This window comes from Dermacentor albipictus, chromosome 5 (assembly GCF_038994185.2).
Source record: "Dermacentor albipictus isolate Rhodes 1998 colony chromosome 5, USDA_Dalb.pri_finalv2, whole genome shotgun sequence".
Taxonomy (NCBI): Eukaryota; Metazoa; Arthropoda; class Arachnida; order Ixodida; family Ixodidae; genus Dermacentor; species Dermacentor albipictus.
In genome coordinates this window covers 161783579-161810779 of record NC_091825.1, presented here as the reverse complement: position 1 = coordinate 161810779, position 27201 = coordinate 161783579, and the positions used below count along the sequence as shown (strand labels likewise).

The following is a 27201-nucleotide window of genomic DNA, read 5'->3' as shown; positions in this document are numbered from 1 at the left end:
CGGCTAGCCTCCTGGTAAGATAAGACGGCAGAGTGACCGCCCCGGAAAGATGTCTTATTTATTTATTTATTTATTTGCAGTACCCTCAGGGAATACATTACAGAGACGACGGGCATACGTAGCAAGAGAAAACAGAAGCAATACTGAAAAAGAAAAAGCTTAATACGGAATAGGTTAAACATTTAAAGTAAAAAAATTAAATTATGGGGTTTTACGTGCCAAAACCACTTTCCGATTATGAGGCACGCCGTAGTGGGGGACTCCGGAAATTTCGACCACCTGGGGTTCTTTAACGTGCACCTAAATCTAAGTACACGGGTGTTTTCGCATTTCGCCCCCATCGAAATGTGGCCGCCGTGGCCGGGATTCGATCCCGCGACCTTGTGCTCAGCAGCCTAACACCATAGCCACTGAGCAACCACGGCGGGTGTAAAAAAAAAGGTAGACACACACAAAAAAATGACACACTATTTTTACAGTAAGCTTGATAGCGCGTTTTAAAGGCAGTTGGATCAGTAAGTTGTAGTGGCAGGTAACTGATTCCAGTTTCTTGCAGTTCTGGCGACAAATGGCTGTGAACCTGCAGTGGTTGAAAAATATATTGTCACGTGGTCGTGACGTCAAAGAACACAGTAGCAATACTGTGAAAGGCAAAACTAGCTTTTATTGGGCGAACCTGTGCCCACAAAACAGGCTACACTTAAAGCACAACGATAGCGGCGAACACAGTCGGCGATCGTCGAAAATCTGATCAGCGGGTCAAGCGCGTCAGCTTTTATAGAGCAGTCGTCAAATGTTCCAGACTAATCGTTCGGACCCGCGTGCCTTCCACAAAGTTCTACACCATTCGCGTTACGCGATGAAATCAGATAACACAAGGTTCGGCGACAACTGACAGCTGGGTAGAAGCATCGATAACATTCCAGAAACATCGGATACATTCAGGCGCGTCCCTCGCAGTGCGATTACAGTTGTTAAGCGGCGAAACGTGGTCGCCCGATAAAGATAAGTTCACGTGTCAATATGGTAACGTTATGGGGATGATCAAGCTGGCGAGAGAGAAATCGTGCTGGATGTATTAACAAGACGTTAGTGCTGGGTTCGATTCCCGGCCAGGGAGATGTTTTCTGTAAATTCAAAGCATTCTTTCTGAGAAATCCCTATGGGTTTCCTCTCTAGCTTCAAGCTACAGTCAAGTAGACTACAATTTCCCTTTTCATTTACTTTGGTTCATCTGCAAATGAAAACAAAGCATGGGGAACAAAGCTAAACGGGCTAATCCAGCTAGATCAAGTCCTGGATTCCCAAGGTGGTCAAAATTAACCCGTAGCCCCCTGTACACTGCAACATCTCTCAGAGCCTGTGGGCTGCATCGACAGAAAACTGAATCAGTCGCACGCATGAATTTTATTCTGGCGCGTCTCCGAAACCCATATCGAGACAGCGATAACGGATGGCGCAGGCACAACAGAATTAACGGGCCCCAATTAATGAATTCCCTTTTCTTCAGCCAGCCATTTTATTTAGAAATAAGCTGCAGCGGCCAGGCGCCCGTATCAACGTGAGCACTCTTATCGCGATGCTCGAGAGGGGTGCAACAAGAGAGAGAGAGGAAGGACAGGGAGGTTACCCAGAGGCACGTCTGGTTTGCTACCCTGCACTGGAGGCAGGGGTGCAGGGATAAAAAAAAAGAGATAAACAAGAGATAGAGCACAGTTTCACGCACACTTAAAGGGTCTCGCCATGCCTACCCTTACAAAAATGACTTTATACTGTCTATAGAAAGTCTATAGAATTTTTATAGACGACCTTGCCCTTCTATAGAGTTGGACTTTTGTTGATACAAAGTATATAGACTGTCTATAGACAAAAGTCGATAAAGTTTCTATTTCTTTTTTTCTATTCGCAGTTTATAGAGAGTCTATAGAAAAAAGCCGATATGGTGTTCGTTTCTTTTTGGTCTACTTTCCCACAACAGACACCTATAGACAAAAGTCGATACTGTCTCTATTTATTTTTCTCTATCATTTGTCTATAGTCTTTTTGTAGACAAAAGTCGATAAGATTTCTATTTTTTTTGTCTATTGGCAGTCTATGGACAGTCTATAGAAAAAAGTTGATACGGTGTTCGTTTCTTTTTTGTCTACCTCCTCTCTATACATTACATATAGACGAAAGTCCATACAGCCTCTATTCATTTTTCTCTGTTATTTGTCCATAGACATTCTATAGACGAAAGTCGATAAGAATTCTATTTCTTTTTGTCTATACGCAGTCTATAGACGGTCTAGAGAAAAAAGTCGATAAGGTGTTTGTTTCTTTTTTCTCTACTTCCCCTCTGTAGACTACCGATAGACAAAAGTCGATACAGGCTCTATTTATTTTCATTGTTATTTATCTATAGACTTTCTATAGACGAAAGTCGATACGATTTCTATTTCCTTTTGTCTATTCGCAGTCTATAGCCGGTCTACAGAAAAAAGTTGATAAGGTGTTTGTTTCTTTTTTGTCTACTTCCCCTCTATAGACTACCTATAGACGAAAGTCGATACAGCCTCTATTTATTTTTCTCTGTTATTTATTTATAGACTTTCTATAGACGAAAGTCGATAAGATTTCTATTTCTTTTTCTCTATTCGCTGCCTATAGACAGTCTATACAAAAAAGCCCATAAGGTGTTTGTTTCTTTTTTGTCTACTGCCCAATTACAGACTACCTATGACAAAAGTCGAGATACAGTCTCTCTTTATTGTTGTTCATTCGTTTTTAGACAGTCTATAGACGAGAGTCGATAAGGTGTATATTTCTTCTTGTCTATTCTCACTCTACGTAGTTTTTCACACACACACACTGTCAAAAATCATATGTTACTAATTAAGCTTCCCAGACACGGCATACGAGGACGCGCCCTTCAAATTATGGAAAGGTACTTCAAAGATGAGAAACAGTGTGTGACATATGGTTCAGCGTCCTGAAACATAGAGCATATATTAACGTGTGTGCCCCAGGGTTCGACCATTGCTTTCTCTTTTGTATGCAAATGATATATGCTCTATCTCACACACACACAAACACACGCACACACACAAACACACACACACGCACGCACACGCACACACACACACACACACACACACACACACACGCACACGCGCACACACAAACACACACACACACACGCACGCACACGCACACACACACACATCACATTGCGTGTAATCGTGGACTTCGCGCTCGGAAAAACACTTCTATGGAGCACGCGTTGAACAGAAAACTGTATCGGGAGTTTCTAATGTTGCTTTGCAATTTTACCATTGAGAATTTTCATCTAATTATTATAATTGAGAAATTAATTAACACTAATTACCTAATCAGAGGAATGCAAAAAATTAATCTGAGTGCCTCCAAGGAATGGTAAACATTACCTTGGTTCTCTCCAGCTACGTAGCATTTGCATATCTTAAAACCTGGCTCAAATTAAGTGAAACACCACGTATACTTTTTTGCAATTCGAATTATTTTCCACGGTTTCCTATATCATCACCGGTGAAGGCCATAGGGTGGGACGTCACCAATGGTCATGTTAACTTGCGCGAGCAGCCCGTATTACCGATTGTGGAAAGGCGTGAGATTAAGTATATAAAACAGCCGATACTGTAAAATTCTTATTGCTTCAGGTTTACAAGGCGTCTATAGATTGACAATAGACAAACATCGTTGATCTGGGCCCAACCCGTGTACGCTGTAACGAAGCGCCTGCAGGTACCTGCGGATAATACGGAGTTGCGTTTGATATAAGCCACTGAAGTTGTATACAACTGAGATTGCTGCAGAGCCTATTGTAGACTTTAGTATACACATAGTGTATACCTCCGCATTTCTTGACCACATGATATGATCTACGTGGTCGCTCTCGGCAATCCCGAGACAGTCTTCACAGTTGTCATAGCAACTGTAGAATAAAGAGAGCAAAACGCCGATCCAGTTATGATAATAGATGTTATGAACGCCAACTTCAGCGACGAGTGGATTTCAAACAGGCATCAAGCTAACAGCGCAAAGACTCGTAATGTTTGTAACTGACAACGCGTTCTTTGTGAGTGCGCGATGAACCGATGTCGCGCATGTGGTGTGCGCGTTGTGTGTCGTCCGATTCTCAAATACTTTTCACGTTGTTTTCATATCTCGACTGCATCAATAACATCTGGCGGTTTTTTGTAGATTGATATCCTGCACTATAAGCTCATCAAAGTTTCTCATTCACTTAAAATATGTGCCAAATTCTCTGAGCCCACCCAGTATTTCGCCGGCGGTATTCCTGCGCAGCCACGCATATGAGTACCTCATTGCCGTACTGATTGCTTTGACCTATCATCGGAGCGGAAAATTAGCACTAGCGTACGTGCGGGCATTACATTTAGCAGTACGCTGGACGATATGCTACAAATGCGCTGTATAACTCATCGTCGCTGGCGATAATGCGTCTGAAGCGTCTGAAGGGCCCTGTAACGGTTTTTACAAACAGCGCATTCATCCATCCACACGATAGCCCACAGCGTTTGTAATACAACCTGCCAGCGCATTTCCTTCGTCCATGAAAAAAGATGAAAGATGGAGAAGAAAAAAACAACCCGTTCCGGCGCGCATGGCGTGCAGAGAGAGAAACAGACCAAAAAAAAAAGGGAAAAGGCGCTCACACTTTCCGGCGCGCACACGCCCCGCGCGCGGAGCTCCTGCGCATGCGTGGAGCTCTTGCGCATGCGCAGCGGTGCGCCGTCTTACCTCGTCAATTTGAATTCTCAACGAGTGCGCCAGGCACGTAAACGCTTGTAGCGGTGTGCGGTGTCTGCCTGAGCGTCGGTGTCTGTGTATGCGTGTCTTTGTGGCATCGCACGTCAACTACACTGAACGGTAAGCTTTAGCAAAGATGTTTTGCGTCAATAGCTCATGATTATGTGAGCGCATTTCGTAGCGCGAACCGGCTGCATGTAGCGCAGGCGACTCGGGTATAGTGTCGGTTTGTCGTTGGCATAATTTTATAACGCGCTCTTGTTCTCGCTTCTACTATACGGAATGTTTTACGGCGAGCGATCGCTTGGGCTTGTTGATTTTAGCGTTATAGTTTAGGTGCGTAAAAAAGGAAGTACACCTTGTTTTAACTTGATACTTAGCTGCCACTAAGCAGAATGTGTGTGTTGGGCAGCCAGTGTGGTAGATCTCATGTGTAGTGAAATTCTCGTGACACGCTTTACGTATATATCTCGAAATTGTGTTAGCATGAAGAATTTTCTAACAGACACGTATAGTTGAATAACTGCTAGCGTACTCGGATGAAAGACCGTGTTTGCGGGGCCTGCATCAGCAGTGTGTGCGCTGCCGCTTTCGTATAGTTTAAAAGTAGCAGTATTTTTAAGGTTCCTGGCAACGAATCTAAATGAGGCAAAATGAGGATATGAGGCAAAAATAACAAGTGTGTAAGTATTCTTTGTATGTTCATTAAGCAGCTTAATATATTTGCTCAAACCATCTAAGTCAATACTTAATGCGGTTTAACTATGACTAAGGGAGCCCTTAAAAAAATGTTTGTAAGATGAGACCGAACCATCGGTATAGATGTGTATTCGATCCCCGTATGTTTCATTGAGTAATAGCAGCTTCAGCTGTTTCAGAGCTAATTTTGGATGATTGGCCTTCTTCGTTAAACCCGCAATACGAAGGCGCACCTGAGGCTGCTGGAGACACCACAAGGGCAATGAGGGCCTTGCTGCTGGTGTGTACTTTATTTCCCCTTTCCCTTCCCCTAGTGCAGGGTAGCAAACCGGACGTTTTAAGTCTGGTTAACCTCCCTGCCTTCCTTTCATTTGCATCTCTCTCTCTCCCCTAATGGAAGATAATCTGTATGGGTGATGATAACGTCAGAAAACGTTGCACGAGGTCTCTGCGAGGGCAAGAACGCCGAGTGATGATCAGGGACGCAGGAAAGATGACGGATATGCGCGTCCTGGGACAATACACAGAAACGTATGTTTGGATGGGGTGATCTTGGGCGAGCACGATTCACAGTGCGCAACAAAGTGGAATGTTCACAACCTATTATTATTGTGATTATTATTATTCGTGAGGTTTTCCAGTGAGCGTGCTTGAGGGCGTTGCTCTTTGCTGTGGATGTCGTGCGGATGGAAGCATAATCACTCATTTTTCATGCTTTGCGGGCTGCCTTCCTCAGCTAGAAAAATGAAACAGTGATTGTATCTTGCTGAGAAAATTCCAGTTTGATGTTTCAATAATAATTGATATGTTATAATTAACTAATAAAACAATAATTAAGTATTTATGTAATCATGTAAAATTAGCTAATTTAATGCCACCAACAAGAATTATTGGCGGCTTCTCAACTGAACTGTCTAAAACATGTACTTGGTCTCGCTAGCGTAAAATGACACAATTTTTTGTTACTGTAGAAGTTTTTATTTTCGCGCCCTGCTAATTCACCCAAAATATAAGGGCGCGCGAAATTTTCAGGGAAGAAATGTGAACCCTATGGTTAAAACTAACGATTGATTATGCCGGCTAGTCGCGCCGGCTATGCCCCCCAAAACGTGGCGCATTCGATTTACTTGGCCGCGTGTAAACTTGCGCCACGACATTTCTCTAAAATCCTGCAATCTCTGGCCTCCCACAGTGATGAGCCAGGCGGCGTCTCGGTAGCGTGCATGTTCGTGTTGGGCACGAGCGCACTGACAGTGATATCTGTGACTCGATCTCTAGTGCTTGCTCCGCCTGTTCAGATACATGTGACACACAGGCACGCTCTTCTTACTGGATGAGACCCCTCGGCTAGTTGGTATATGTGTTGCGCAAGTTAGCTGGCATATGTTGTATAAGCTTTTTTTTTTCGTTTTGCCATGTATACTCTTTTCGACAACCGGAGAACACATGTGAATTAATTTTACTGCGCGTCAATTAAACAATTCCCAGCTGTACTTAGCTATCGCCTAAAAGACGCGGAAGTGAAAGCCTTGTATGGCCTACTGTAATCCACCTTAATCCCCCTTGACCCTCCTAATCCCACTTTAATCCGCCATAATCCACCTTATTCGACCTTAATCCACCTTAATCATCCTTGATCCATCTTTATCGACCGTAATTCACCTTAATCGACCTTAATCCACCCTAACCAACCTTAATCCTCCTTATTTACCTTAATCCACCTTAATTGGCCTTAATCCACCTTCATATACTCTAATCCACCTTAGTCCACTTTAGTACAATCCATAATTAATCATTAATTGACTTTGCTAATCATTAATCATCTCTTATACATGGCTGTACATGATTTGCTTCACTTCTGGCATTCCTTAGGTCACGTGACGTTTTCTGTACCTCACAGCGCGGCCTCGAAACATAGATTTAAGGCTTTCGCCTTAAAAAATACATAATATTCACAACTAGAAGCAGCCTCTACCATAACATGTGCAACAAAGTCATATACCGCACTTATAGAAACAGCGTTGGTCTATATACTTACATTTACATTATTTTCGCGCCTTAATCACTTTTAGTTGAGCAGGGAGGGCATGAATGTTTACTTCAGGGCATCAGGAACCACCTCTTCCCACTCCATTTACAGGCCCAGAGCTGCTCAAGGCGCGAATCTTGCATAAAACTATCGAACTATCTAGTGTTACAATGTCTGCATCAATAGGTGACAAATATCAGTGTTAACACGTATAGAGCCCAAATTTTCTCTGCGTCTACGTGGCGACTTACGTCCGATGTATGACGCCACGATGATGACGAACGATTACCAAGGCTGGACGAGAAAATATGGAGATAGAAATACAGGCAGCGCGGGAGAGCCTCCGGTTCACTACGCTTCACAGGGAGAGGAACATGAGGGGAAAAAGAAACACCTCAAGGATGCCGTACAAGGAACCAGAAAACGCGACCAGAGTTGTTGCAGAGCTTCAAGAAGCCAGATCCTCAGCGTCGCTGCTTGACCGTTTAACCAGCGTCAAGAGACAGCCGTACGGGTAATTAAAAATGAAGGTGACATTTATTGCGTTGGTTTTCGTAAACCGGGCGGCACAGCATTCTTATAGTCCGCGCATAGTTCAAGAAAGTACAGAAAGGCGCAGTTATTGATTATTACGACTACTGTTATTCGAAGTAGCTGGAGCAGATACGAATATAGGGGACATATAGTGCGTCGGGTCTGGAATAACTCAAGGAGAACACAGAAACACAAAGCTTTCTCATTTTCTTTTTTTAGTTGATTTGAGAAGGCTATAAGGCTGAATGTTCGACTTATTTAATGAGGGGAGTTTCAGCTTTACTAAGATTTTACGCGATTTCTTCATATCTTTGACTTATTTGCGCATTTATATGTTAAATGTCAGTGCGTCTGCGCGAATTAACAGCGCCAACAGCTCCTAAGCGACAAATAATAATAATAATAATAATAATAATAATAATAATAATAATAATAATAATAATAATAATAATAATAACCGCCGTGGTTACTCAGTGGCTATGGTGTTGGTCTGCTGAGCACGAGGTCGCGGGATCGAATCCCGGCCACGGTGGCCGCATTCCGATGGGGGCGAAATGCGAAAACACTCGTGTGCTTAGATTTAGGTGCACGTTAAAGAACTCCAGGTGGTTGAAATTTCCGGAGTCCTCCACTACGGCGTGCCTCATATTCAGTAAGTGGTTTTGGCACGTAAAACTACATAAAATATAATAATAATTAATAATAATTCAACCACATACAGCTACCTTGAGCAAAAAAAGAAACAGGAAGCCGAAAGTCAAACAACACGCTCTCAACGCAGTGCACTCCGTCCGAAATAACTATCTGCAATATTAATGCGCGTAGCATACTAAAGAAAACTGACTTCCTTGAAGCATTACTTCTTGGTCTCGAACCAGATTTTGTTGCTTTAACTGAGACTTTTCTAACAATCGGTATCAGGGACGCTGAAATGACACCACCAAACTACGTAATCGTACGGAAGGACAGATTAAAACGCGGCGGTGGCGTCGCCTTATTGATTAAAAAGGGAATCCCTTATATCGTGTTACCTGATGTCACAGGAGTGGAAGGAATTTTTTGTAAACTAACATTTTCTACATGCAATATGGTTGTCGGCTGTATTTATCGTAGTCCCTCATGTGAGGTTGAAGTGATGGAAACACTGGGCTTGTATGCGCAAAATAACGTTTTGGGGGCCAGACTAATACTTCTAGGGGATTTTAGCCTGCCTGATGTAAACTGGCAAACATTTGAACACCGCTCACCAAGTGCTGATATGCTTTTCGAACTCATGCTTTCATTGAATCTCAGCCAAATCGTAACAGAGCTCACGCGTGTCCAAGGAACTGCTTCCAACACACTTGATTTAGTTTTTTTCGAGCCATCATTTCCCGTTTGAGCAAACGTATCTTGAATTCATTAATGGCATATCTGATCATAGGATTATTTTATGTGCTGTACCTGCTCAGAATACTACATTTTCTTCCCAACCACCCATCATTTACCCGGACTTCAGTCGAGCAGACGATACGAGTATTATTGACTACTTATCTAACGAATTTACCGCCTTTGAAGCACTTTCAATACGTCCCACTACAAACATCGAAACACTGTGGCATAGCCTCAAAAAATTATGTTTCATTGTGTTTCCAAGTATGTACTTTCTAAAGTTAAAGAAACGAGGAAGCACAATCCCTGGATCTCATGTTACATCATTCATGCCAAACGTAAAATCAAGCGTCTGAAAAAATAAATGAAAATAGAACCTAATCCTTCATCTCGAAGTAATCTTACTCTAGCTATCCAAGACGTGAAATTTAAAATAAAGACAGCGAAGTGAAACTTAACCGGAGGTGTCTCAAACACACTTGAAGGATTCCTAAGGAATTCACCGAGGAAATTCTGGAACTACCTTAAACCTAAGGCATCAAGTGATACGCCAGTGTCACCCGAAACTAACAAAGAAAGCGCCAATTCACTAAATAACTATTTTTCTTCTATCTTCACAACTGACGATGGGAAACTACCTCAGATTGACATAACCGTTAATAGCACACTAAGCCCTCTTACAGTCACGAAGGCCGGAGTGCTGAACCTTCTCCTAAACCTGGACACGAAAAAAGGGCCAGGCCCGGATAAAATACCCAACGCTTTCTTGAAACGATACGCAGAATGGACGACAAAGTACCTTTGTGCAATATGTAACAAATCATTGTCATCATCTGTTCTTCCAAAGGATTAGAAATCTGCAAAAGTTATCTCAATACATAAATCAGGCTGCAAAGACGACCCGTTCAACTATCGGCCGATTTCGCTTACGAATACCGTGTGCAAACTTCTGGAACACAGCATACTAAAACACATAACCGTTTTCTTAGAAAAGGAGAATATCATATCACCATATCAACATGGCTTTCGCAGAGGCCTTTCTGGAATCCCTCCACTACTGGAACTAACCCACGACATATAATTCAATATCGACCAACATAGACAAACAGACCTTATCCTACTCGATTTATCGAAGGCATTTGATCTGGTATCACACAAAAAGCTCATAAGACTTGAGATTACGTTAGGTACAGGCCCCATAATTGACTGGATTTGCGACTATTTTGCTAACCGTATCCAATTTGTGAAAGTGAACGGACAGATTTCCCAGACAACCCGGGTAACATCGGGAGTCTCCCAGGAAGTGTCCTAGCTCCCCTTTTATTTCTAATTTTTATTAATGATTTACCCGAAAAATCACAGGAAACGTTAGGTTATTTGCAGACGACTGCATTCTTTATCGAAATATTAACTCACATGATGATGACATAACAATACACAACGACTTGAAAGCTGTATCTAACTAGTGTGCCCACTGGCAGATGACCATCAATACTGAGAAATCTGCTGTTCTTTCAATCACCAGAAAAAAGAAAGCTAACTCGAGCTTTATGCATACCGTTAACGACGTGCCACTAATACGAGTTCATAATCCCAAGTACGTCGGATTAACGTTAACGCATGACTTAAGATGGAACTCGCATATAAAAAAACGTTACAGCAACTGCAATGAAACGCCTTTTCTTTCTTGGAAGGCACCTCCGACTAGCACCACCCGATACAAAACTTGTGCCTTACAAAACTTTCGTCAGGTCAGTCCTTGAGTACGCAAATGTTATCTGGTTTCCATACACTAAACAACTAATTAAAAAAACTAGAAGGTGTACAAAGGAAAACTCTAGCTTTCCTTTAGCGATGTAAGAGTTGAGGAGGACGTCGAGATGAAAACTTGGGCGGTTTATTTACATTATTTACAGTGAGAGTCAATTAACAGTCTTAGAGTCATTACCGGCCGGCAGCAACTCGGACGCTGCGGCCCGTCGCAAGAAGTTCGAAAGATGAATCAAGGAATGCTCTAGGAATGCTCTCGGTCTGCGTCTTTAAAGCCCTTCGGCGTCTCGAAGACACGTCACGTTCGGCCAATGGGAGAGCCCTCTCAGGTGACGCCATTTTCGGTCAATCGGCGAGCCCGCTCGGGTGTCGTCGTTTTCGGCCAATGGTAGGCGCCCGTGCGATGGAGTCACACCCGGTGAAGAGAGTCGCTTCTTGGTCCCCCAATTGTCCGAGGGCTTACTTCTCCCTGCGGTCTTGCCTTGCTGACTTGCAATGCGCCGTCACAATAGGCGGATGGGGCGCCACTGCCAGGTTTTCATGCCGTCTTGCTTCGGGACCCACTTTACCCGCAAGAGTGCCAGGCTCTCGCTTCACTTTCGGGAAGAGTCAAGTAGTGAATAGCTCCACCTATGGCACACGAAGTGGGGGCCGCCAACTTGTTTGCACGTGCCGCGCCTCAGGAATGTGGTATCCGTGCTACTGCGCTCCTTAATTAGCTGTGGTGCGATTCGATGTGGGCTGGTGAACTTAAAGTAGGCACAGGAAACGGTCCCGTATCTAACAGCGATAAAAGAACGGAATAAACTGAGTGAATCCATTAGTAACAGTTCCTCATTAAATACATTTGCTAATTCACTGGAAAAACATCTCCTCGCCTTACAGCTCTAATTTACATACTGCGGTTTGTTACCGATCTTCAAAGCCTAACAATTTATTCTATGAGTGTTCTTTTTGTATAATCCATTATATGCATGAGTGCATCCTGTTTGTGATATTCATTAGGTGTTTTATATCACATGCGTTTCCAGGTGTTTTTTTTTCTTTCTTGTTTGGTTTCTTATTCTCCCAGATTCTTTTTCGTTATAGTATATTGTATCCAAATATTGCATTTGTGACGAAGTAGTTAATTCTTTTGTTTAGCGAAGCCAAAACCTTTGCAATAACACACTCGTGATTATATAATGTACTTATATTCTTTGTTCGCAAATACTACCATATGTACTTGCCCTTTCTGTTATAAAGGGATTGACAGTATGTGAAATAATAATAATAATAATAATAATAATAATAATAATAATAATAATAATAATAATAATAATAATAATAATAATAATAATAATAATAATAATAATTATAATAATAATAATAATAATAATAATAATAATAATAATAATAATAATAATAATAATACGTTTATTATAGTGCCCAGGAACAGCTACAGCTGTCACTGACCAGCTAAAAGTAATACATGAGAAAGGTACAGAGAACACAAATATGATAGACACAGCAATGTGAGATAGAGAAACAGGAAAACAGAAAATGAGGATGCGGGCGTAAAAGCAGGTTAATCATACAACATGGTTTTATATATATATATATATATATATATATATATACATATATATATATATATATATATATATATATATATATATATACGCGAAACTAACTCTGGAATATGTCAATGCAGGCAGAATACTTATCACATGTTTTTAGTCAGCCATCGGACAGTACCTAATGCAACAATGCCGTGCTTAAAACGCGGAATGCTGGCTGGTACACTATTGTTGTAAGGAATATTGCACATAGTCAAGAAGCTCTGGACAATGTATAATGCCATGGACCACCTTATAGAGGAACACCATGTAAGATTTAATACGTCTTGATTTTATAGGTGTCAATTGAAGTATACTTGAGGTGGCTGGACTATGTTCGCCAGAATGGCAAAGGCGGCCGTTTGAGTATAGATATCAATTTATTCTGGACATGTTCAGTAAGGTCAGAATTATATTTGCTTGTTTGGCCCCAAATACAGAGGTATTCTGTAGTAGCGGAAGGCCCACAGTACAATACAATTTCATAAAAGCTACAGGGGAGGGGAAGTCGTGAGATATACGATAAACAATACCATGAGTACGAACGGCACGTTATTTCGCCAATTTAGCATGCGAAGAGAAGCTTCGCGGTTTGTCGAAGTACACGCCAAGATATTTTATTTCATCGACACTGGGCAATGGAGCATCCCGAAGGGTGTATAAAAATTGTACATGGTGTGTTTCCCGCGTATAACTTAATACCATAGTTTTGGAAGCATTTACGTGTAACTTACTGCCTGTGCACCAGTTCGAAAATGAAAAAAAGGATTTAGAAGTCAATGCTCTCATGAACACTGCTGACAGTCTTAAATAGGTTTAAGTCGTCCGCATATAGAACGAATGAAGAGTGTTGAATTGCTGACGAAATGCCTTTTTCGAACAGTAGGAGGCATACGTGGACCAGGAATGGATCCTTGAGGAACTCCGCTGGTAATATCATAACCAGCAGAGCTCTGCTCATTAATGCCAACGAAGCACGACCTATTGCTTAGGTAATCAGATATTAGGGCAGTGATGGAAGAGGGTATGTCAATTTGCGTGAGCTCTGTAATGCGGAACTTATGGCAAACTGCATCGGATGCTTTACTTAGGTCAAAGTAAAGAGCGTCTGATTGGCCCCTAGTAGCTACCACACTGGAAGCACAGGTAATGAATGTGACCAAGTTCTGTATTGTGTAGCGCCCTGATACAAAGACATGCTGTTCCTCTATTAAACTATTATTAGCACTGACGGAAAGCAAGGGATGCAATAGAGATTCAAACACTTTTGACGCAGTGCAATGCATAAATATAGACCTATAGTTAGTAACTCCACTTCTAGCACCCGATGTATGTATTTGCATTACGCGTGCCACCTTCCAAGCGCTAGGAAATGTACTAGACTTCGAGAACTGTTCAATATGCTTGTGAGAACAGGGAAAAGTATGCTTCCGTACGTCTTAAGCAGTCCAGGATGGATACCATGAGCGCAACAAGAAAGGGAAGGTTTGAAGTGCTTCATACACTTTAAAACAAGTTCTTCATTGACTGATAGCGTACCCACCAGACAAGACTGAGAAGGAAGGTTACTTGAGGTAGGAGCATCATTTACACCACATGCAGAACAGAACTGAATAAAGGGAAAATCAGACATCCACCTGTTCGTAGCAAGTGCTACAAAGGAAACCCATACGGGTTCCTCGAAAGAAAAGCCTCATAGTTGAAGAAAAATTCGTCCTGGTCCGGGACTTGAACCCGGGACCACCGCCTTTCCGGGGCAGCCGCTCTACCACCTGAGCTAACCAGGCGGCTAGCAGATGACAAGGCGAAGTCGAATTTGTCGACAGCACGAAGCAAAGGCAAGAGTTTGACATAGTAGTTCTGCGGAAACCCGCAAGGTGGAGTGAAGTAATGAATAAAGGGAAAATCAGACATCCACCTGTTCGTAGCAAGTGCTTCGTAGCAAGTGCTCCACCTTTGTAGCACTTGCTACGACCAGGTGGATGTCTGATTTTCCCTTTATTCATTACTTCACTCCACCTTGCGGGTTTCCGCAGAACTACTACGTCACAGAACAGAACTGTTCTACAAAGGCATAAGCAGTGTTCGAGACAACATCGCCATTTTCATCAACAAGACATACATCTTCGACGCTTCTCTTAAAAGACTTAAAAAAATTAAATTATGAGGTTTTACGTGCCAAAACCACTCTCGGATTATGAGGCACGCCGTAGGGGGGGAATTCGGAAATTTGGACCACCTGGGCTTCTTTAAAGTGCACCTAAATCTAAGTACACGGGTGTTTTCACATTTCGCCCCCATCGAAATGCTGCCGCCGTGGATGGGATTTGATCCCGCGACCTCGTGCTTAGCAGCCCAACACCATAGCCACTAAGCAACCACGGCGGGTTTTTAAAAGACTGACAGCGCACGCAGCTTCGGAAATATATTGAATTGCGTGTCATGCTGGTTGCTAGGAGGAGGAGGAGGAGGAAAAGAAGGAAGGAGGTTGGGAGGTCAACTAGACGCATGCCCGGCTTGCTACCCTACATAGGGGAAGGGGTTTCAGGTATGAAAAGAAAGCTAAGGGAGGGAAAACGTACTCTCAGTGTGAACACGTGTAGTTGTCCATCCCTTCCCGCCTACAATCGGTCACTGAGGCCAGTCGATTTCATGAATCCTAGCAATTCTCGCGTAGCTTTGTAAGCCCGCGACGCGTGGTGCCTCTGAAAATTGTCTGCTGTCTAATTGGTTTAGTACACTTCGAAGAATGTCGCGTTCGATTGAAACATTATAAAAAGACGACAGGTGCTCGATCGTCTCTTTACAGTTTCATGCGTCACACATAGCTGTACCAGCCATTCCCACAGGGAATAAGCAGGCTTTCGTAAAAGCCACACCTAATCAGAGGCGGCACAATAAGGTTACTTCACGGCGGCAGAAGTGCGATGGAATCTGCAACTTTAATGTAGGATCCAGCCGGTGGAGACGGCAGTTCGAGAAAATCGAGGTGTTCCATGAAGTTTCAGTCTTGGTTTGAGCAAGTAAACGAAGACCTGTTTGAAGCCTCTGTCCTTGATAAGGGTATAGGAACTGCCAGGGTTTCCTTATGGGCTGACCGGGCACCATCATCAGCAAGGTCATTTCCGACGATGCCATCGTGCCCCGGAAGCCATTGGAAGAAGATGTCGTGTCCGTTTATGAGGGATTGATGAAGAACTTCTTGAGTCTCAAACACCAGTTGTTCATGGTTCTTGCGTCGTAAGGCTGACTGCAGAATCTGAGCGGCTGCCTTGGAGTCACAAAAAAAAAACGAATCGCTTTCGAGGTTCTACTTTGCGATGTAATTAACAGCGGCACGTATTGCGGCAAGTTCCGTTGCCGTAGAGGTCGTTGTGTGGGACACCTTGAACTTCATTGTGACTTGTGTAATAGGACACAGTAGGGCTAGGCTATGGTGTCAGCCATCTTCTTTATCCCGAACACCCCGGCACTTAGTTGTCTTCGTTCAGACACTCTGTAACTTCGTCACAACGTCCACGTACACTCCCCCTCTTTGAAGACTCATTCCTACCGGGATGATATATACGTTCTCAATGATTGCAACATCGAGCACGCCGTCATCGTTGACATAACCAACTATCTTCAGAACACTTTTTTGCACTGCAGTTTGCACCACGCGATACGGTCTCATGTACACTTGCTTCGCACCCAGAAAGCCTTTTCTGACGAGTACTAAATTGTTCAGCTGTATACGAGGTATCCGCGTGTTGTGGCGGTGGTCAAAATATCTCTTCATATCTTCGAAGCATCGCTGGTCTGCTTCAGCAGTTTTATGCTCCTCGCGCAATCATAGGCGGTCAGCAATACCGAGCTGTTGATCGGCGGAGAGCACCGGTGGTGTCCCAATGCTGCGAAATACGAGCTACAGCCGATGCTCGCAGTGTGCAACCATCGTGATGAGCTACAGCGGCCTCCAAGCAGCACTTTCATCCGCCTGCGAAACATGGGATACATGGAAATAAACTGTTTCGAGTCTCGTATGATTATTTCAGCCAGGCTATCTTATGCAGAATGGTAGGGCGCGCAGCGTCGCAAAACAACTCCTCGTTCCTTCGCCCACTCTTGCAGACGCTGGCTTACAAATTATGGTCCATTGTCTGATATTACTAGTTTAGTCACTGAGCACGTGCTGGTGGGCGAGTTGGTAATACATGATTACAAAGAAGGCGCCAAATAAAACAACAGACGAAGGAAGGAGACCCGAGACAACCACGTAGGCGCACTAACAACTGAGTGTTTTATTTCTTGACATAAGAATTATAGCTGCTGTCAAGGATGAAAACAAGAAGAAACAGGGCCGTCATCTGTATCGCACAAGGAAGCCATGATACAGAATAACTTCTAAGTGTCGCTCCTAAGATACGCCAGTTCCTTTGTCGAAAGAGAAACTGAGGCTTCACTGATACAATCATCACCACGCTTCTTGATCTGAAGAGCTTCCAATATCTCCCTTGTCAGTTGATCATCAGCTTTGTTCAAAACACACGTTCCATCAAAATCTGGAATGCACTTGTGAGCCTTACAATGCGCACTTATATGACCGGAGAGCTGGTTTTCCATCTTATATCGATGCTCATACAATCTGTCATTCATACATCCGCCCGTTTGGCCTACATACGCTGAACCAAACGACAAGGGAACCGATCGGTTCCCTTGTCGACTGATGGCATGTTATGGGAGTGTCAGGACTTAACAAACAAGTCGGGCAGTGCCGACACCTCTGTCTCTTCCACCGCCAGCCTCCGCTCACGCTGGAAGACCGCACTGCTCAGCTCGAACCTGAAAGCACAACTCTGGGCCGCCCAGAAAGCCGAGGAAGCCGCTTCGAGACAAGGTCTTGGAACTGCATCCGCGGCGGGTGCCCAGACCCACTAAAAAGACGCCGGACTCGAATCTCATTGATTTGAAAATAAAGTTTACGGTCTTCTTCTTCTATGTCATTTCTGTGAGGCAATTTGTCTTCGCCGCATAATCTCTAATGAATGACCGAAAATGCCCCGCAAAACTGAGAAATACTCGCAAAGAATGTAGGTCATACGGCGTCTGCATTTTTGAGATTCGTTCAGCTGATTCCTTCTTTGTTGTCTTGGTTTGGCCATCAAACACTTTACCTAGGAACACAACTTTTCTTTGGAAAAACTCACTTTTCTTGTCATTAATCTTGAGCTCCGCATCACTCAGTGCTTGAAGTACACTAGCTAGATGCTCTGAGGGCTCCTCCGCATTCCGTGAGTAAATTATTATATCGTCGATGCGTACGTTACAAAACTTCCCAAGGAACTGTCGCAAGACGCCGTTCATCATGTTCTCGAACCAAACGGGAGTCAATTAAACTCATAGATATCAAAGGGCGTTATGAAGGCAGAATATTTCTTGTATTCTTCAGAAAGGGGAACTTACCAAAATCCTTTACATAAATTAATACGCGGAAACACTCTGCATTCACTTGTCTAGTCTATGATAGAGTATACTCGTGGCATGGGAAAAGGAAAAAGCTTTGCCTGCTTTAGTAGTTTGCTGGTCCAGTTGGTGCATGGTGAACATATTGTCTGCTTGTTAATTTGCATGTAGTCCGTGCAGAGTCGGAGGCTTCCATCTTCCTCAGGTGCAATAATGATGGGCGGCGCGAATGTAGAAGTGGATGGACGAGTGATCTGGGCATCCAACATCTTTTGAAGCTCGTTCTTCAGCTACATTACCTTTTCCCATGACATATTATACCTTTTTTCCCTCACCACTGTATGTATCTCCTAACTTAAATGGTACCCCAAACTTGGTAGTTGCCTTGGGATATCCCTTCAAGCATAGCGATTCCGGGTAAGGCATCTTAACATCTTCACCTGATGATGGCTTCCGCAGGCTCCTCGAATACGAAGCTGAAGAAGCGCTGAGAATGTGGCGCTTTTTTCTATGGGTAATTCTCCAGTCCAGTAGATGTCAAAGCGAAGTACACTGGTGGCTGAACGTGAAAGAAGTAATTCATAGGTATTCCGTCGAGTACTAGCGCCTGCGCAGCAACACCCATCTTGACACGATATGGTTACCCAGGTCCATTTATCGTGAACATTTCTGCACCCGTCAAATCCGTGCACTTCTACAGGCCGTCCCTGTTATACTTTCTGACCCTTGGTAATAGTGGCATTTGTATTTCTGAAGCGTGCTCCGCTGTCAACTAATGAGCTCCTTTCCTTTCCATAAACAAAAACAGGCATTACAAGAGGCTTGCATGCGACAAATCAACAATTTCTCTTGGTGTCGTCAGGTGGAGGCCGAAGCACTCTTTATTAAAGTTTTGATCACATCATCTGGCTCTTCACAGTGGCTTGAGCCTCCTTGGTCAGTCGGAAAGGACACAGGAGTAGCGGTAGACTTCCAGCTTGCAATAGGGCGTCTTTCGTCAGCTCGTGCGGCAGTTGGACACCTTGCATCAGGCATCATGGGTTGCCGCTGGGGTCCCGAGTCTTGTAGGTAGAGGTTTCGCATTCTCTGCAAAAGTTCTTCTACCTTTTTGAGCCCTCTCACTTGTATTTGCTTCTGAAGGCCCGGACTCAAACCATGAATGATAAGCGGAACCACGGATACATCAGGCAAGGCTGGGTAAGCCAGCAGGAGTAATTTCTTTTTCTCATAAAAATAGCTGAGTGAAGGTACAGGTCTGTATACGTGAATGCGATAGCTTTGTCCCATAAGAATACCTTGTTCTCGCCAAAAGAGCTGAGAAAGCTTTCCATCCACTCCGTCCAGGGCTTGTTGGTGTGAGCGTTGACACGCAATTCGTACAAACCCTTCAGTATTCCTGAAAGGAATAGTTGCATGTTTTTCACTTTATCTTCACTACTGTACCAGTAGTCTTCATTGCAAGCATATTCATACAATGTTAGCCAGGGCTCGGGTCTACTGAACTCTCCATGTATGTCTGGCTTCAAGTGTTAAAGATTCGGTCTGTTTATTCCTCTTTCAGTCACGTTTACAAGCAAACGCATTAATTCATTTTGCTGTCTGTTCTGTTCCTCTTGCACTTTAAGAAAGTGATCAGGCTGACGCCACTGTCACACGAAGCAATTGTATCAGGCTTCGCGCAGTTTCGAATTGGAGTCGGAACACAATTCTCATAATCTTGAAGTTTCATATTCAGGTTCACATTTTCTTTCGCAATTAAATCATCTGAAGTGAGCTTTGTTCTAGCGTTTATACAGGAGGAAAATGCGTCGGTGCTCACTGCTTCCGGAAGAGCTTGTTCCTCTTCATCTTGAGGGGTCGCTGCCAAGATTCGGATCCACCCCTTATTACGGGTCTTCGTACCCCTTACTACAAATGGCGCAGCTGTAATTGTAACTTTTGCCCGAAGCAAAGGCAAGAGTTTGGCTCTTGCAAACTCTTGCCTTTGCTTCAGAGTTGTTGATGTGTTCGACTTCGTCCTACCATCTGCTAGCCGCCTGGTTAGCTCAGATGGTAGAGCGGCTGCCCCGGGAAGGTTGTGGTGCCGGGTTCGAGTCCCAGAGCAGGACGATTTTTCTTCAACTGCGAAGCTTTTCCTTCGAGGAGGCCGTACGGGTTTCCTTTGTAGCAATTGCTACGATTGGCTGGATGTCTCATTTCCCCTCATTAATTATTTCCCACCACCTTGCGGGCTTCCGCAGAACTATTACGTCAAACGGAATCACTTGTACTTACTAACTGAAATTCAATTAGTAAGCACAAGTAATTTTTCTTATGTTTACCTTGGTGTCTTTGTTGTCTTCTCACTTTGATGTCGGTAATTTCATTCGGCAATAATCCTTCCAGCAGCACCGAGACAGTTTGCCTGTTGAGGCGTTTTATGTTCCCGTCAGGCACAGCATAAGCGAAAAGGATAGTGTTGGCCACAGACCTCCATTGCGGTTTTTCGTTCAACGTGCTCGACAACGAAAAGGTCCTGGTGTTACGTCTCTTTGTTTCACGGCTCACAACAAGTTCGAAGTCGTCGTCAGAGGGCTCCTCGCTGCTCAGTTAGTGGATACGGGTGTCCTCGCTGTCAGAATGGCTGTGAGGGCCCGTCCACTTTCTTGACGCGGTCACCGTCACCGAATGTAGTAGGCGTCCGAGGTAGTCCACGTCCATCGCCGAGGCATAAAGAAGCGACGCCTCAGAGCTACACGTGTAATTCCACAAAAAAGCAAGAGATACGCAAACAACGTTCTACCATGCAACTCTTCCTGCTGCTTGAAAACGCTCAATGTTTGTAGCGCTCAGTGTTATAATAAAATGTGCAACGACAGCGCCTAAAATGAAGCTTCCCTTTATCTAGGCCTGTGTTACCCGCTTTTTTGTGTGCGCGATCTTGCAGTTTTACTGCCATTTTTTTTAGTTCTTTAGAAAATCAATTTGAGAGCTTTGACATATGGCGGTTCTGTAGGTATGAATATGTGCATGCCGTCTTCAATGACTTTAGCAAACAAATTATTCTGTTCATAAAAATCAGCTGTCCCATCTAGGAATGACCCGTCAGTGTTTTCAAGATAATGGTACAAGCCAACGTAAGAGAAAGTTGAAGGTGCGCTTCGTGTTATCATCGGAGCGGACGCTGCGTTTCTGTGCTGCCCGTATTAGTGAGACAATTAAAGGAAGGTGGAACTTGTTTGGCGCAATTAGATAAGCATTGCTACGCGTGACGGAAACAGTATCACGATTTGGGAGACAAAAATGTAGAGCAATGTCACAGCAGTTCTCAATGAAGTTTAGCTGCTGCAGGGAATTAAGAGATTAAGTCAAGTAAGTAATAACATTTTTGATAAGTGTAAACGGAATTCTATCAGACAGTATTATTGCATGGTCCATGAAATTCTGGGTACATTAATGTTTCTGATAATTGGCGATTTGTGATTATTATTCGAAATTATAACGGTTTTATTTGGTGCCAGAGACAGAGAGAAAAGGATGCATAGAAAGGCAGGGAGGTTAGCAGAGGCAGTTCCGGTTGGCTATCCTGCACGGGGGGAGGGGTGAAGGGGGATAAAAAGAGAAAGAGAGCGCAAGGGGGGAGATAGAAGGAAATAGAGACGAGCACGACCAAACCGCGTACACTACAGAGCGGTAGGGGGCGGCGTTCTTACAGTCTATCCTGAAGCCCTGCAGACCGCAGGAACCTTAATAACGCGAGTAAGGCCTTTAGCGTGGATAACACCAAACGCTGCAGGGGTTACGTCAGGTGCTACATAAAGTGCACCGAGCAACAACCATTCACCACTTGAACAGCTCATGTCTGTCCAGACAGCCGCGCAGACAACATGAAGAGTGCGCGCGAAGTAGAAGATTTTGAAGGCTTTCTGGCAGGTCGTTGTCTGACTTGGAATGACTGTTCGCCCGACATTGCAAACACTTCAAATAAGGAGAAGGCGACGAGTTTTCCATAAATTGAGGAAAACTGGAAGCAGTGAACACGCGAAAGAATTACATTAACGGAGCAGTATAAAGCAAGTGTGGAAAATGCAAAAGAGAGATATTTCGAGAGGCTCAATAATAAAATGAAAACTAATCCCAAGTCGTTCTGGCATTATATCAAGGAGTGCGGATCTGATAATGTTGGAGTCAGCGAACTGAATTTTAATGAGACGGTTATAGTCGATGAGGAAGCTAAAGCCACATGTTTAAATACGTATTTCCAATTCGTGTTTTTACCTAAGCATGACGCTCCTTCCCAACCGCACCCAAGCACGTTTCCACTGAAGCCGCCAGTGGAACTGCGTGTTCGCGGTATACGTTCTCTTCTTGAAAGCCAAGATGAATCCAAAGCAGTTGGTCCTGATGGTATCTCTCCTTGTGTACTGAAGCGATGTGCTGCGCCCATTTCGCTTTACCTTTACATAATTTACACTAAGTCCCTTTCAACAGGCACTTTACCCGATGATTGGAAAATTTCCCATGTTGTACCGGTTCATAGGGGTGGCTCAAAAAAGTATGTAACAAATTACCGGCCCATTTCATTAACATCGATATCATGTAAAATTTTTGAACATATCCTATTTAAGCACATATTAACCTATCTTACTGATAATAATGTTCTGATAAATGAGCAGCCCGGTTTTCGCAAAGAATTTTCTTGTACCACGCAACTTGTAGTTTATTAATGAGTTGGCTTCCAACGTTGACGAGGGTGGGCAAACAGATTGTGTCGTCTTAGATTTTCGAAAGGCTTTCGACACCGTGTCGCACTACCTTCTCCTCGTCAAACTGCAGATTCTAAATTTTGACCAGAATGTACTAACTTGGATAACCAATTACTTGTTCGACAGGCGTCAGAGCATGCTTTTAAATGCGAGGTTTCATCCTATGTTGGTGTATCGTCAGGCGTACGTGCCACAAAGCTCCGTCCTTGAACCGCTGTTATTCCTTATTTTTGTTAATGATATTTCTGTGGGTATTTCATCGCGCATGCGTTTATTTGCCGACGACCGTGTTTTATATCGGCAGATTAGGAACGCAAGTGACGTCGTTTCTTTGCAGGACGATTTGGATCGTATTACAAGGTGGTGCCAGAAGTGGCAAATGACGTTGAATAAAAAAAAAGTGTGTGCACATGCGTGTTTCCAAAAAAAGAAGAAAGAAAGAAATTGAAACTGCTTACAGCCTAAATATGTATGTGACTACTACTGAACTAACATGCAAATATCTTGGTGTTGTTTTATCGCATGATTGCTCATGGAATGCCAATATTGATTATGTTGTTGGTAAAGCAGCAATAGCTCTTAACTTTATCCAACGGAACCTAAGATGGGCACCCCAGAATTTAAAGAACACAGCCTACCTCACCTGTATTAGGCCGATGTTGGAGTACGCATGCCCTGTATGGGACACGATGCAGGCCAGGTCTATGGATAAACTTGAAAAAATTCAGAATAGAGCTGCGCGGTTTGTTTTAGGGCGGTACAAGCGCACAGACAGCTGTACCGCTATGAAAACGGAATTGGGTTGGGAATCGCTTTCTTTGCGCAGAAAAAAACTGTCGTTGAAGTTTTTCTTTTGTATTTTTCATGGCAACACTGGAATTGCTTGTAATACCTACTTTTATCAACCCAATTACATATCCAGTAGAAATGATCACCGACACAAAGTGAAAGAGTGCCGTGCAAGGACAACTATGTTTTACAATTCCTTCTTTGTGATGACTATCAGAGATTGGAATCGGCTGCAAGAGACGCAAGTGTGCTGTATAGATGAAGAAGCGTTTTATTCAAGTCTGTAACCCCCCTGCCGTAACGCTTCTCTGGCAAAGCGGGGCACTCACTGAATAAAGAATAGAGAACTTCCGTTAGCAAGAAGAGTAAAACACGTATGACTCGGGAAATCGCCGAATCTGAACGGGTTTCTAGACTTGGGGAGGGATGTATCGGCATGGCCTCCATCACGCTTTCAGACAAAGAGCTTGCGTACTTACGCATGCGCAGATGATAAAGCCTGGCTTGGACAGGACGTATATATTCGTGAATCATTCACAATAATGTTTTTGGAAGTTCGGTGTTCACCCTTGTCGTCTGGTCTGCGTCCATGTATTTGTGCGCTGCCACCTTTTCATACGCCAACACGTGTAATTCGCCACATTAATCCAAACAACCTCATGATCGCACTCTATAGATACAAGCGACGAACACATGCTATCGCGCTATCAACAGCGATAAGGACGCCGCCACCTTACTACTTCCAGGAGGAATAAGGAGGAAAATGGGGAACCAGCGCTGGCCAGGAGGCGCTACGACATTTTTCATGCGTTACTAAAATATGCTGAAACCGTCCGATAGGGAGGCTACGAAGATGGCACGACATATTTAGCGATAAGAAACGTGCGCCTGTATCAATGTTTGTCTAGCCCAATGCGGCCAGCCAAGTTCTGTCCATGGCCATGCGCGCTGCGTAGAGCGCATGCGCTGCTACGTCCTACCACGTCGGTTCCCTGCCGTTTGAGGAGCCGTGAAAAGTGTGACTCAAGACAATCGGTGAATTTGCTGACACGAAATCACTGCGTGTGTTACTGGAAACTGTGTCTACCGCTCGCTAGGCTGTGTGTTACGGCGCTGCTGTCGGCACGCGAAGCTTCAGCGCTGGTTGCCCATACACAGTTGTTGCTCTATTTCAGGTAAAAGCCAGGTTTCACTTAAAACTATTACAGAAAGAGCAGAAGAAACTATATTTGAAAAAAAAAGAAACCTTATTGACTTTGGTGCGTAGGCTTCGAACATTTTGAGAGAAGATGCATACGTGTACTGCGTCGCTGAAACGTTACTTTCCGATTGTTCCGTCTTTCAGCGCCTCCTGAACTTGCTGCTCCTCGCACAGTATCGTGCTGTCGTGTAGCGTACCATGAAACGGCTTGAACAAGCAAGACCTTGGCCACAGAGAAGAATCACTGAGGCGGTTGAAAGTGTCGTCGGAGACCGCGACATGGAATGTTGTACACGCATCGTATTTCGTCTTCAGCCACTTAACGGACAATGGTGTCGAGTCTACAGAATATAGATGGGCAGCGAGTTGCGAACTTGTCGTGCATGGTGAGAATTTCGATACGAAAAGAGATTTCGGTGTTGGGTGACCTTCCGCGGGCGACGAGAGACGTGGTGAGCCGACGTTCATCGCCTGTAGTCGCCTATTTGCCGTTTCCTTGGAGTCCGGCGCACCAGCAGTGAGCGACTTACGGGAAGCTGGCTAACGGCGAGCAGAGTGGCCACTCGGTGCAGGCTGCGCTCGCTGCTCCCGCCGCGCGCACGCTCGCTAGGAGGCGCTGCGACCCCGCGCGCAGAGAAGCTTCGGGACGGCGAGCATAGGCGAGTCGGCCACGCGACAGCCTCGGTGTGGCAAGCATGGTCGACGACCATTATCCCACCGAAGTCGGTCGTTGTGCTCACGTAGCGCGGCCATGACGTCGACACTTAGGACACCCTTTAGAGCGTCGAGGAGAAGGCAGTAGTTGTAATAATAATAATAATAATAATAATAATAATAATAATAATAATAATAATAATAATAATAATAATAATAATAATAATAATAATAATAAAACGAAAGTTTCGCAGATAAGATCGACCCTTTACTATCTTTACTACGACTGTCGCAGCATTTCTTGAACGCCGCTGTCGTGAGTGCAGTTCCGCCTGCCGATGCAACCCGCGCAGAACGAATGCAAAAGACTACACCGTCAGCCAAATGGCACGAAAACCACAATGAGAGCAAACGGCTGAAAGCGTGCGCAAGCGCACCTAGCCCCTTTTTATTTACGACCTGCACGTGTGTACCTAATTCAATATAGAAAGCAGGCACACGCGCAAGCCCTCAGGAACCGAGTCAGTTCTCGGTGGTCCCCATCCAAACGGCCACGCCCACAAACAGGGGCAACCCTTTGGCTCCCAAAAAGAAGGCAGCCGCCGCCAACGGACCTGCCGCGGCCCCCAAATAAAGTAACCGCTGCGCGCCCCGCACCCATCTGTCCGGCCCGTTCTTGAACCCGCGATCATCAATCATCACGCGATGGAGACATCACAGGGCGGCGGCGTCGCGTGGCTGCCATTGTGGTCAGGCGGAAACCCAATTTACGAGCCATTCAGGGCAAAAGCGGTCCCGCCAAAGAGGCAGCCATTTTTACGCTCGCTTGTGTAAAAAAAAAGGCGCGCCACCGTCGTTTAAACTCCGCCGCAGATGGCGGCAAGAGTTGCGCAATGAACGCCGCTGGACGGAGCCGTTCGCCGATGTGTTTATGATGGCCGGCCGCGCTGAACCGCGCTCGAGGAGGAAGGAGAGCGGACAATGAGAAAGCTGAGAAAGAAAGAACGTACGAGGGAGCGCAGCTTGTTCCGTGTGTGGCCAGTTTTTCAAACGCTTCGAGAGCAGTCGCGGCTGCCCACGCTTTTCGATGTGATGCATGGCCAAAGACATGACCGTGCATGACCGCTAGGGAACGTCACCGCTTATTAATGCGGACAGGAGCGAGGGCGCGAAGTAACAGAAACCGCTAAACTTCTCTCGACGACGTGTTCACGCAGACCACTGCTAAACCGAAAATCACGCCCGCTATAACTGTACAGAGAGCAGAGTGCCGGAGGGAGGGGAGTGACGCACAACCTGAATCCAATGTGAGCTCAGGCACGAAACCGTAGCGTAGCGGTGCGCATAAGAGGCGGAGCGGTGGCAATCTCCCGCCTCCCGGCTTGCCCTTTCTGCCGCGGAGTGACACAGAAAGCAGGGACCGGGTGCTTTAGGTAAGATGTTCACTCAATCCCTCTCCCAAAGAGCAGGCCATGTCTCAGGCACTTGCAACAAAATAAAATATACGTAACAAACGAAAGCAAGGAAATCTAAGAGCAACATTCTCGCTCTAGTGCAACGCAGGAGCATTACATTCAC

At 44.5% G+C, this 27201-nt stretch overlaps 1 long non-coding RNA gene across 1 annotated transcript in view; it reads left to right on the top strand.

Moving 5' to 3' along the window:
- Nucleotides 1-4808: 4808 nt before the first annotated feature.
- LOC135903995 (uncharacterized) overlaps nt 4809-27201 on the top strand; it is an 85490-nt gene continuing 63097 nt past the window's right edge. The window contains exon 1 of the long non-coding RNA XR_010564986.2: nt 4809-4911. This is a non-coding gene — a long non-coding RNA (uncharacterized lncRNA). The remainder of the gene's footprint in view (nt 4912-27201) is intronic.